Raw genomic sequence first — 12101 nt, forward strand, 5'->3', positions numbered from 1 at the left:
AAAAAAAAAAAAAAAAAAAAAAAAACAACTAAACACCCAACTACCATATGACACAGTAATTGCACTCCTGGGAATTGATCCCAGAGAAAGAAAGCTTAAGTTCACACAAAAATCTACCCACAAATGTTTATTGCAACCTTATTTGTAATTACCAAAAACTAGATGACCAGATGTCCTGCAATGAATGAAGGGTTAAACCAAGTGTGATACATCCATACCAAAGAACATCACTCAGCAATAAAAAGGAACAAACCATTGATTCATCCAGGAACAAACACAACCTGGATGAATTTCCAGAGAATTACTCTGAGTGAAAAAAAGTCAATCTCAAAAGGCTACTATTGTATTATTCCATTTATATAAAATTGGACAAATAAAAATGACAAAATTATTGAAATAGAGAATAAATTAGAGTTTTTCAGGGAGGGTATGGGGGCAGAGGAGAAGTGAGTGTGGTTTTTAAAGGGTAAAATGAGGGATCTTTGTGGTGATGGAAATGTTCTGTATCTTGCCTATATAATAGCCAGATTGTGATATAGTTGTATAGTTTTTCAAGATGTTACCACTGAGGAAAACCAAGTAAAGGGTACATGGGATCTTTCTGTATTACTTCTTGCATTTGCATGTGAATCTACAATTATCTCAAAGTAAAAAGCTAAATTTAAAATTTTGATGAAATTTTTTATTTAAGATGTCATAGGCAAGTTAAGAATAAGCCTTTATCATTGTATGGTCTACAGTTTTTAAAGGTGCTTTCACATACATCATCTCATAGAATCACTGACTCATTCATTCATGCATGCATGTAATCATTAAAAAATTCTCTATCTAGCATTGTGCTTGGAGTGTAGATTACAGTTACAAATCCTGCAATTCCTTTCTCAAGGAACTAACAGTCTTTTTATCCTCACCAACCACATGAGTTAAACAGGGCAGGTATTATCACCCCTGTTTTAGAAATGAGAAAACTGAGAACTAAAGGGTTGTGTGTCTTACCTATGGACTGGGAGAAAATATTTGCAAATGATGCAACCAACATGGAGTTAATATACAAAATATACAAACAGCTCATACAACTTAATATCAAAAAAGTAAAAACCCAATCAAAAAAATGGGCAGAAGACCTAAATAGACATTTCTCCAAAGAAGACATACAGATGGCCAACAGGCACATGAAATGATGCTCAGCATCACTAATTATTAGAGAAATGCAAATCAAAACCACAATGAGGCATCACCTCACACTGATCAGAATGACTATCATCAAAAATCTGCAAGTAATAAATGCTGGAGAGGGTGTGGAGAAAAGGGAACCCTCCAAAACTATTGGTGGGAATGTAAATTGGTGCAGCCACTATGGAGAACAGTATGGAGGTTCCTTAAAAAGCTAAAAATAGGACAACCATATGATCCAGCAATCCCACTCCTGGGTATATACCTAGAAAAGACGAAAACTCTAATTTGAAAAGATACATGCACCACAGTGTTCATAGCAGCACTATTTACAATAACCAAGACATGGAAACAGCTCAAGTGCCCATCAACAGACAATTGGTTTAAAAAGGTGTGGTATATATACACAATGGAATATTACTCAGCCATTAAAAAGAATGAAATATTGCCATTTACAGCAACATGGATAGACCAAGAGAATATCATACTAAGTGAAGCAAATCAGACAGTAAAGACAAATATTATATGATATCACTTACACATGGAATCTGGAAAATAATACAAATGAATCTATATACAAAACAGACTCACAGACAGAAGACAAATGTATGGTTACCAAAGGGGAAAGGGAGTAGGGGGAGGGATAAATTAGGAGTATGGGATTAAAAAAAAAAAAAAAAAAAGGAGTATGGGATTAAAAAAAAAAAAAAAAAAGGAGTATGGGATTAACAGATACAAAGTACTGCACATAAAATATAGGTAAGCAACAAGGATTTACTGTATAACACAGGGAAATATATCCAATACCTTTTAATAATCTATAATGGAAAATAATCTGAATTTACATATAGTTATATATATATAAAACCAAATCACCTTGCTGTACACCTGAAACTAATACAATATTAACTATAACTGATAATTCAATCAACTATACTTCAATTTTTTAAAAAAGTGAGTCAACCAAGAGTTGTATTATCCAAAGTCACACAGTTAGTTCACCATGTGGCTGGCAGTAGACCTGGGGTCTTCTTCTTGTCCTATGTTCTTTCCATTTTACCTACAGTAAAGCAAATGGTGAAGAATAGACTTTAGAATCAGTCAGATAGGCTCAGCTGTGCCATTTATTAGCTGTTCCCTTGATGAGTCCCTTAATCACTGTATACCTCAGTTTCTTCCTCTGTAAAATAGGGATGGTAGTTCCTATCTTGTACGATTTTGTAAGATTTCAATTAGTTAACACATGCAGTATACTCAAAATGCCTAACACATAATAATATCCCACAACATGTGAGTTGACATTAGATATTGCCCTCATACATGATAGAAATTATAATAATACAGTAATAATTGCTCATACAAATATATGACATTTCTTCCACAAATCTTCCAACCACCATCAAACATCAATTAGTGTACCCACATGGCAAAAGGCAAGTGGGCAGAAACATTTAAGTTTTCTGTTTGAGAGAATGGAGAAGTGGCATGCTTGGCTAGAGCCTCAAAATGTTCCAAAAAAGTAAAAGACCCTTTTCTTCATGAATATTTTTTAAACAACTTAAAAATAAGACCCCTCTTGTATTGGCCACAAAGGGAAGCTGTGGCGTCCATTTATCATTTGTATATTGTAATCCTCTCACTTCTCTCCAGCTAGTGACCATATGTCAGAGTGTGCATGTGTTTTAATGCAGCCAGATGGACATCAAGACCATCATCAGTTCCCTCCCTCAACAATGCCCCATTTTTTCACCTCTCCAACAATCATGGATTAATTATGAGTCTTGTCTCCCCAACAGATGGTACCTGTGATCATATGACCATATCAGATCCACCTCCAAAATCAGACGGATAAACAGTCTATCCAGCATTTCTAGTATAAATGTCCATCACCTGTGTATGCAAGGAGGTAAGACAGGTGTGGTCTTTATCAGATGCTCTTTGACTTGGTATTTCAGTGTCTGGTGTCTGTTGATAGAGTTGATGAGGCAGTTCTAAGCAGCCCCACTATGGAATGTCAATTTAAATTAGACCGTGCTAAGCCTGACATTCAAGGATTTGCCTAAACATCTCCAAGTGGGGCACTGACATGGTTCCATTGCTCCCCATTACCTTCCTGGAAGAGCTTTGCACTCACCAGTTTCATTAGTGACTTATGTCAGGGATTTTTAAGATAGTTCCAATTTCAAGCAGTCTCTTGGTCAGTTGTACAAAATATCAAAGCCATTGAAACGTCTACTTTTCAGCCTGCCTCTTATACCTCAAATTGGCATAAAAGTCGTTTTGCAAACCATATGTTCTGATCTGAGATTCAGAAAATAAAGTCACCCTAGTTTAAGACTTAAAGACTAGGAATAGTCAAGGCTAAATGTTAAAGAGAAAGCACATTATTTCTCAGCCATGACACTGCCAAGAAGGCTCGTAGGATGCTTCATGCTGAGGAAAATCACATATACGGTGGTTTCACATAAGAGCTAAACTCGCTGCTTGTTTCACGGACAGCCACTTTTACTTGCAGAGCTGATAAACTATGGACATTCAGAGTTGGGTATTTGGCAGGTATTTTCTTGTAGATGAATGAAGTAAGCCTATCAGTTCAAGGAAAACAGTGGACTTTTAAAAAATCATTATCAAAATTTGAGCCAACAAGTTAAAATTAGAATTTTGGAAAACTGGTATCTGCAGCTATGTGACTTATATAAATGTGAGAGTGAACATTGGGACCTGTGAGTTCGATGAGATTCCCCCAAGGGAATAGAAAAGAAGAGGATGAGAAACACCTTCCCAGAGGGTGGAGAGAAAAAAGCCAGAGAGTGAAGGAGAATAAAGATGAGGGGTCAGAAGTGGAAGAACAGAGTCACGGACGCACTTCACAGAAAATTGTTGTTATACTGTGGAACATGCCTAACAATCTGTAGAAACTCAGTTCTTTCAAGCTTCTATTTTTTTTAATACCCTTAGATCTTATCTGCCATTGAAAGAAATATGCTGTGTTAACCTCCTTGCGTGGAAGCATTATGATGATTAAAACTATCAAAACACCAGACGAATAAGGAAGTCTGGTTATCCAATTCTCATCTTCTAAAAGTCGATCAAAATGGCTTCTCATCTTGTAGAAATACCAATAATTCATCTTTATAATCTTACATTTTCTCAACTTTTTATAAACTTTCGAGTTACAGTTGATAAAATAACTTCAAACACGGCATGCTGTGACGTGAGCCTTTCGCACAAGACTACCGTGCAGCTTGCCCACGTTCTGTTCAACAAGACAAGGTCACTTGGGTATTGCAGCCATGACAGATTTCTAGAAATGTTTCTAAATGCTTGCTCTTGATTTTTGCAATTAGCTTAGCACAGAGAGATAAACAGTTCACAACCCAGCATGGAGAGCGCTGGTTTAGACATCAAAACTTCCTTAAAATCCTCTTTAATCATCTCTGTCTGTCTTCCCAAAGCTCAACTCCCTCATCTTCTCTATCTCACAACCTACCTCACTGATATTTTTCCCCCTGAGCAACTTCAGCTACCTTCTTAGTAAACTACTCCTCAAACCTTCAGCCGTTCATTCCTTCTACTTCCCCGCAGCTCAGCAAAGCAAAAATGCCTTCCTCTGTACCTGCTGTTCTGGTGCGGGGAGGGAGAGAGAGAAATGGAGGAGGGCTGGAGAGAGCGTTGGCGTATGTGTGTACAGAGGCGGTGGATTACCCTGCTTGTGGGGAATAGAACTATAAATATAAATACTTACAATTTGGTGTTTCTGTCCCTTTAACAGCGTTATCATAGAACAAAAGTGAAAACAGTTAGAAAATAGCTAAGTGAGAATATAACTTGATTGAACAGTATTTAGCCATTAAAAAGTGCCTAGTAAAACTACGGTCTTTGCCTCTGTGGGTGATCTTTCTACTTTGCCTACCTATTCAGTATTTTTAAAAATAATGAGTATATATTTACTTTATATTTCAAAACTGTATTTTAAAATATAAAATAATTTAAAAGAGTACAATTCGATAAACATTTTTGATTGCCAGTCGTGTAATATGCTAGGAAAATCACAGACTGATAGAACTGGGTCACTTATGTTTTCCAAGGATGATATCAGTGATTTACAATGAATCCTTTGCAGAAGTTAAGAAAAAAAATGTTCAGGACTCAAATAGAAGAATGAGCCAAAGATATGATCAGGCCATCCATAAAAGAAGAAATAAAAATGTTCAAATCCACAGGGGGGAAAGATGTTCATCGCTGGTGACCAAAGAAATATGAGTTTTAAGCAATTTGGGGTGCCATTTTTCCATCTCTAAATTACTGAAGATGCCAAGCAGTGGTATCACTTATTGCTGTGGAGCCTGGGTGAGGCTGGTTCCCCCAGAGACTGAGGGTGGCAGTGAAAATTGGAACAAATGTTTACCCTTCCGAACCTCTTCAGATTTCCACAAACATTAAATGCCCATTTGTTCTTTTGTCAGGGAATGGAATTCACACCCACTGTAATCCCAATCATTAACTAAACGTAATCTGATCTCCAGTCAGCTGCAGGTTGACTCCTTGTATTCTATAATGCTTCTAGTCACAAACTTCATGCCATTCTTACATGATGCAATTTGAAATGATGTCAAGAGAGTTTGGCATCTTTTATTTCCTCTATTTATCGTTAAATTTATGACAGGCATAAACGTGGTCAGAGAAATCTGTCAAAACCCCTCCACTGTAATCTGGGGACCAGACACACACGTCATGGTGGTGAAAGTTGTGGGTAAATATTGCCCAACATCCTCCTTTGGAATTCTTGCAAAACAGGAAAGCCCCAGTTTCAGTGAAGAAATTAAAAGTAGCGATAGAAGCATCTTTCAGCCAAAAGGATTTAAGAAAGTCATTTCTGGAAAATTCTGGCTTTCGGCTTGGAAGATGACTTGAAAGACAGCATTTCATAAATAACTTTGTAAAGCCTGCCCTCCACTGTTCTTTGTAGTAAATGCAGCCAATATCCATAGATTTAGTTTATGATTGAAATGAGATCCTGAATATTTAATCTTCTTATGAAGAGCACCTTCAAATGTGCCGGGCAATGAATAGATGCTTTACATGCTTGGCCCATTTAATACTTACTATAGACTCGTGAGGCTATTATTCTTAATAATAGGAATAATATTCCTATTGGAATAATAGGAAACATGCTCAGAGAGGTTAAGTAACCTTGCCAAGAACACACAGCTGGTAAGTCAAAGTGCCTAGATTGTAACCCTGGTCTGTCTAATGTTAAAGCTCACAGTTTTTCTTCTATGTCACATTGCCTCCAACTTGCTTGTTATGCAATTTATTATGTAAAATACATTCATGTATTTTTTGATATCCATTATCATTTCAGAGAGCCATTTCAGATGCACATTTAAACACAAAATTGATCACAACACATACTAAAGATAACCATTCAAATGCTAACTCAAGGAAGCATTTAGACTTTAATCATGCTTCCTAGTCACAAATAATTCTCCCTGGTCAACTGGGCAATCAGCCACAGCATCTGAGTGCTCCCAGTAAGATTCATCACAGGGCTGGTGCCATTTATGAAGATTATCTTGTTCCACAGTGCATGAAAGTTTAATTACAGTTGTCCCTCAGTATCCTTGGGGGTTTGGTTTCAGGACCACCTGTGGATACCTAAATCTGTAGTTGCTAAAGTCCCTTATATAAAGTGGTATAGTGTTTGCATATAACCTTGCATATCCTCCCATATACTTTAAGTCATCCCTGGATTACTTATTTATAATACCTAATACAATGTAAATGCTATGTAAACAGTGACCAGTGTGCAGGAAACTCAAATTTTGCTTTTTGGAAATTTCTGGAATTTTTTTCCAAATATTTTCTATTCAAGTTTGGTTGAATCTGTGGATGTGGAACTTGCAGATACAGAGGGCCAACTTACTGGGGACTGGTATTGCTGGAGGAATTTAGCAGAGCCGCAGAAGACTTGAAAGCAAGCAATCTTACCTCCAGGCAATGTGTTTCCAGCCCCTGCTAGATCATCAGAGGAGAACCAGGGAAGTCTGACAGAATGACTTCCAGGCCAACAGTCTGCAAAGGGGCTTAGTCATTTGACTGATGTGCCCATGCCACTGGGAGCCCAGTGGGTTCCCTAAAGGATTCACTTCCAGCCCTACTGGGCTGCCAAAGAGAGCAGCTGAGAGGTCTCCTGAGAAGGCAGTGAGAGGGAGAAGGGCAGGGGCAGCTTTTATTTGATTTAGGAAATCATGAGGTTCCTGCTTTGCATTGGTGTAAATGATAGGAGTGTAGGTTAGACGTGTTCTGTCTTCACTTAGTAAATGAGGTCATTTTATTGTCTTGGGTACTTGGTTGGCAAATATTTGTGACACATCACCATAGAAACGTCAGGTCCTAGCCATCCACAAAATTCATTTGTCATTGAATGTTATTGATCACTTAATGTATCTAAAATATCACACTGTTGTGACAGAAGTATATGCAAAAAGTTTCTGGAGAAAACCCACTCAGGATTCCAACCTCTGACCTTAGGATTCTAATCCGCACAGTCTTTTGTGTGGTAGAGCCAGGAGGTTTTCTTGTGTTATTTGTCCCCCTCCCACATCTGCCGGGCTGGGACACCAGGGTTTCTCCCAGCTCCAAGCCACTGCTAGTGTCGGGTAGGGGCTGCCGTGGGAGCCGGGGCAGCAGAGGGGGGACCTGGTGGGTGGGGCTGGAGACCCACTGAGCTGCTGTGGGCTGGCGCTTTGGGCAGTGCTGTCCCCACTAGAGCAAATTCTGTGTCCTGGGCCAGCATCTGATCCTCCCTTTATTTTCTTCCTCCAGTTTTCAATCTGGCCCAATTCCAGGGTCCAACCAAATCTAGTGAGCAAGGGGTCTGTGAGTTGGATTGTTTGGGGTCCCAGCAGAGAGCAGATGTTAACCTCCATCAAACAGGTAAGTAAAGAGAATTTAGGGAAGGGATTATTTAGAAGGGTTAAGGGAAACCACAAGCATGGTGCAGTACCCTGGGGTGAGAAGAGAAGGCTGAAGGGACAGGGGGAGGGAGAGGGTACCAGAACCCAGAGGGCATAGCTGCAGGAAAGGGACATTGGAGCAGACTGTGGCTGTCAGCCAAGGGACACAGTCAGTCCTTGGCTCAGGAAAATAAATAGCCCACCCTTGCTCTCTTCCTGCCCTCCGACCTCTTGCCTGTGCTTCCCATTGGCCAAATCCAACTGGAAGCCAAAAGGCAAAAGAACCCCTGGATGCAGTCCACAAAGGTCAACCCTCAAAGAGCACAGAGACGGGTGGAGATGAGTTTAAAATAGATCCACACTGGGGCACATGAAAAATTTAGAGTTTAGGGGCCTTTCTCCACCTGCAGCAATAACTTGTGAGGTGGTGTGGTAGATTGGCTAAATATAAAAGGTTTGTACTTAAAGTGACTGGTGCAAATAGTGGCTCCATCACTATCTACATTTGTGGTTTTGAACAAATCCCTTAACCCCCTCTAAGCCTCAGTTTCCCCAATGAGAATGTGATTCCCTACTGTCCAGTCCCCGCCAAGAATGTGTGCTGGGTTTTCTGTTTTAAGCTACAACCACCCTTCAGCCTGTTAAGAAACACATCCTGTTTTAAAGGGCCCGCCAGTATCCTGGGGGTGTCTACATGGGACCATTCAGATGCAGGTCAGCAAGGTCACATGGCATAGGCAGACATCCTTCTTTTGGTCATTCTAAATATGACATTCAAGAAGGTCCTTGCTTGGTTGCGAGCACCTGTGCAGTGATGGTACAAGCTCATGTCAATGATGAGAGACAAAGGGATCTCTGGAGGCATTGGCTTGGCTTCCACTAACTCCCTGATGCTGGCCGCAGACCCAGACTTGGCCGTCTTCACAGAAGAAGCCATAGCTCCCTGCGTGGTTCTTAGTCTAATCCTCGCAATGCCGCCACTCTACCATTTCCAAGGGCATCCTCTCTGCAGGTCTCTGGACACAGGTGTGAATGTGTCGGGGGAGGGGTAGTTTTTCTCTCCCCAGTTCTTTTTGGAATTTATTGTTCTAGAACACAAATGGACTTGCAAGGTCTTCTCATCTACATCTGTAAATAGGAACAAATGGTTGTTGCGAGGAATAATCTAATTTGTTATGCAGTGTTTACTTGTTGATACATGTGGGTCACTAGCACTCTTCCGGGAATGGCTTTCCCGGAAAGCCATGCAGAGGAATGAGCTGTATGTCTACCATACAGGAGGCCACTGGCCTCCCCTGACACCTCCAGGGCTCCTGAGGGCTGCTCCGCCCCCCCTGCCCCGCTCCGCGCCGCCTCTCCGCCCCCCCTCTGCCCTCCCCCATCCTCCTCACTTTGAGGTTCCAGCCACTTTTATTTCTTCATTCCCCAGAGAGCCACCAACTGAAGGCTTATGTGTATATGAGAGTCTTTTACTAAAGAGGTGGAAATAACAAAGAGTAATTGCAGCCCAGGCAGAAAACTGAATGTCAAGAGTCATTATTCCTCACAGTTCCTCACAGGTTTGGGGGAAATCCCAAAATAGCACTTCTTGTCTAAGTTCAAAACCCACTGAGAACTAGATGCAGTAGTCAGACTGAAGGAGACCAAAATACATCCTTTTGTCTGTTTGGTTTTTTGCTTTGTTTTGTTTTATTAATAAAGGTAGGTGGGCAAACGTTTGTTTTATTAGCTAAGAAGGCTTCCTAACATTTCCTCCTTGAATTGGACTTACCCACCCAGACGATGCTGGAAACCCACAGGCCTCCCTTGCATGGGGAGGTGGGGGAGTCCTATGAAACTAGGACACAGAGAAGCAAATAGAATGTGTTTTTTTCAGGATAAGTGTCTTTTTCATATTCCAAAATGAAAGAGAAGGGAGGTATAGAAACTTGCTGGGCGGGCTGTGCATGGCCTTTCCTTCTCTCTGATTCACAAATCTAAAATTCATCTGGAAATGCAAAGGACCAAGATGAGTCAGTGTACCTTAAGAAAAACAAAATTTGATGACCTACACTCTCCAATTTCAATATTTTTTATAAAGCTACAGCATTTAATGTGGTATTGGGGCAAGAATATGCAAATAGACCAGTGGAGCAGAATAGACATCGCAGAAACAGACTCACACATACATGGACAGTTGAATTACGACAACACATAGTGGAGAAAGGGTGGCCTTTTTGATGAACTGTGTTATTATTTGTATTATAATACGGAAAAGCATGAAAATTGATCCCTACCATGTGCAATATACAAAAAGTCAAAACAAAGTGGATTTTAAATCTAAATGCAATTCATGTAAACAATAAAGCTTTAAGAAGATAACATAGGAAAATATCTTTATGACCTCGGAGTAGACAAATACTTTTAAATATTTAATTATTTTGTGTTCTTAGGACACAGAAAGCAGTAATCGTAAAGGAAGAGATTGATAAATTAGACCAGTTTAAAATTAAGAATTTTGTTTATCAAAAGATCCTAATAGGTGAGAGAAAAGGCAAGCCAGAGTTGGAGAAAAATATATACTTATATATGTATATATTGATATATATGTGTGTGTGTGTGTGTGTATGTGTGTGTATATATGAAGAGTGCCTATCTAGAACATGTAAAAAAGCTGGCAGATTGTTTGGGTTTTTTTAATTAATTTTTATTGAAGTATAGTTGTTTTACAATGTTGTGTTAGCTTCTTGCTGTACAGCAAAGTGACTCAGTCATATGTATACATACATCCACTCTTTTTTAGATTTCCTTCTGTGGCAAATTGTTAAATGGTCACAAACTCCCTCTATCCCAGTATGCACACCCTTTTATAATGTGCCTTTGCCATTTGTCTTATATGGAGACAGAGTCTATTTCTCTACAATCAGCCGGCCTTCTAGCTGAATATGGTTACATGAGAAAACTCAGGCCAAACTAGCAAAGGAAACACGAGCCAACACAAAAAAGTGATAAATTATTGTTTTATCAATGTTTTGTCACTATTAGAAATCAATGATAAATCATTGCCACCAAAGATCTTGAGGTGTTCTGTTACGTGGCAATATATAACTAAAACAGAACTCCTACAATAAGAAATAATTAGGCAAAATACTTGAAAAGGCACTTCACAAAAGAAGTGTCCCAAAGGCAAATAAACACATGAAAATATTTTTAATTTCATTAGTCCTCAAAGGAATGCATTAAAAAACCACAACATAATAGTAGTAAACATTCCTAGAAAGGTTAAAATGAAAAAGATACCAAGTGTTGACAAAGGTATAGAGCAACTGAAACTCTCATACACTGGAAGTCAGATGATAAATTGGTACAACCACTTTGAAAAACTATTTTGCAGAATTATAGCTGAACATACAAAACCCCCATGTCCCAGTGATTCCATTCTTATGTATATAAAAGAAGTGTGTACATATATCCACCAAAAGTCATGTACAAGAATATTCAGGGAAAAAATGGGTCAAAGATCAAAATGTAAGAACTAAAACTATAAACTTGGAGAGGAGAACCTTGGCATAAATCTTTGTAAACAATGGATTTTGGGAGTAAACAATAGATTTTTAGATATGATACGTAAAGCACAAACAGCCAAAGAAGAAAAGATAAGTTGTACTCTTCATCAACATTTAAAACTTTAGTGCTTCAAATCATATCATCAAGAAAGTGAAAACAATCTGCAAGATGGGAGAAACTATTTGCGACTCATATATCTGATAAGGGAGTTATATCTAGAATGTAGAAAGAACTCTTACAACTCAGTAACAAAAACGAATAACCCAAAGGATCTGAATAGACATTTTTCCAAAGAAGATATGTAAATGGCCAATAACCACATGAAAAAATGCTCAGTATCATTGACATCAGGGAAAAGCAAATAAAAACACGATGAGATACCACTTCACACCTACTGTAATGGCAATAATCAAAAAGGTGATA

The sequence above is a fragment of the Lipotes vexillifer genome, unplaced genomic scaffold (assembly GCF_000442215.2).
Source record: "Lipotes vexillifer unplaced genomic scaffold, Lipotes_vexillifer_v1.1 scaffold6, whole genome shotgun sequence".
NCBI lineage: Eukaryota > Metazoa > Chordata > Mammalia > Artiodactyla > Lipotidae > Lipotes > Lipotes vexillifer.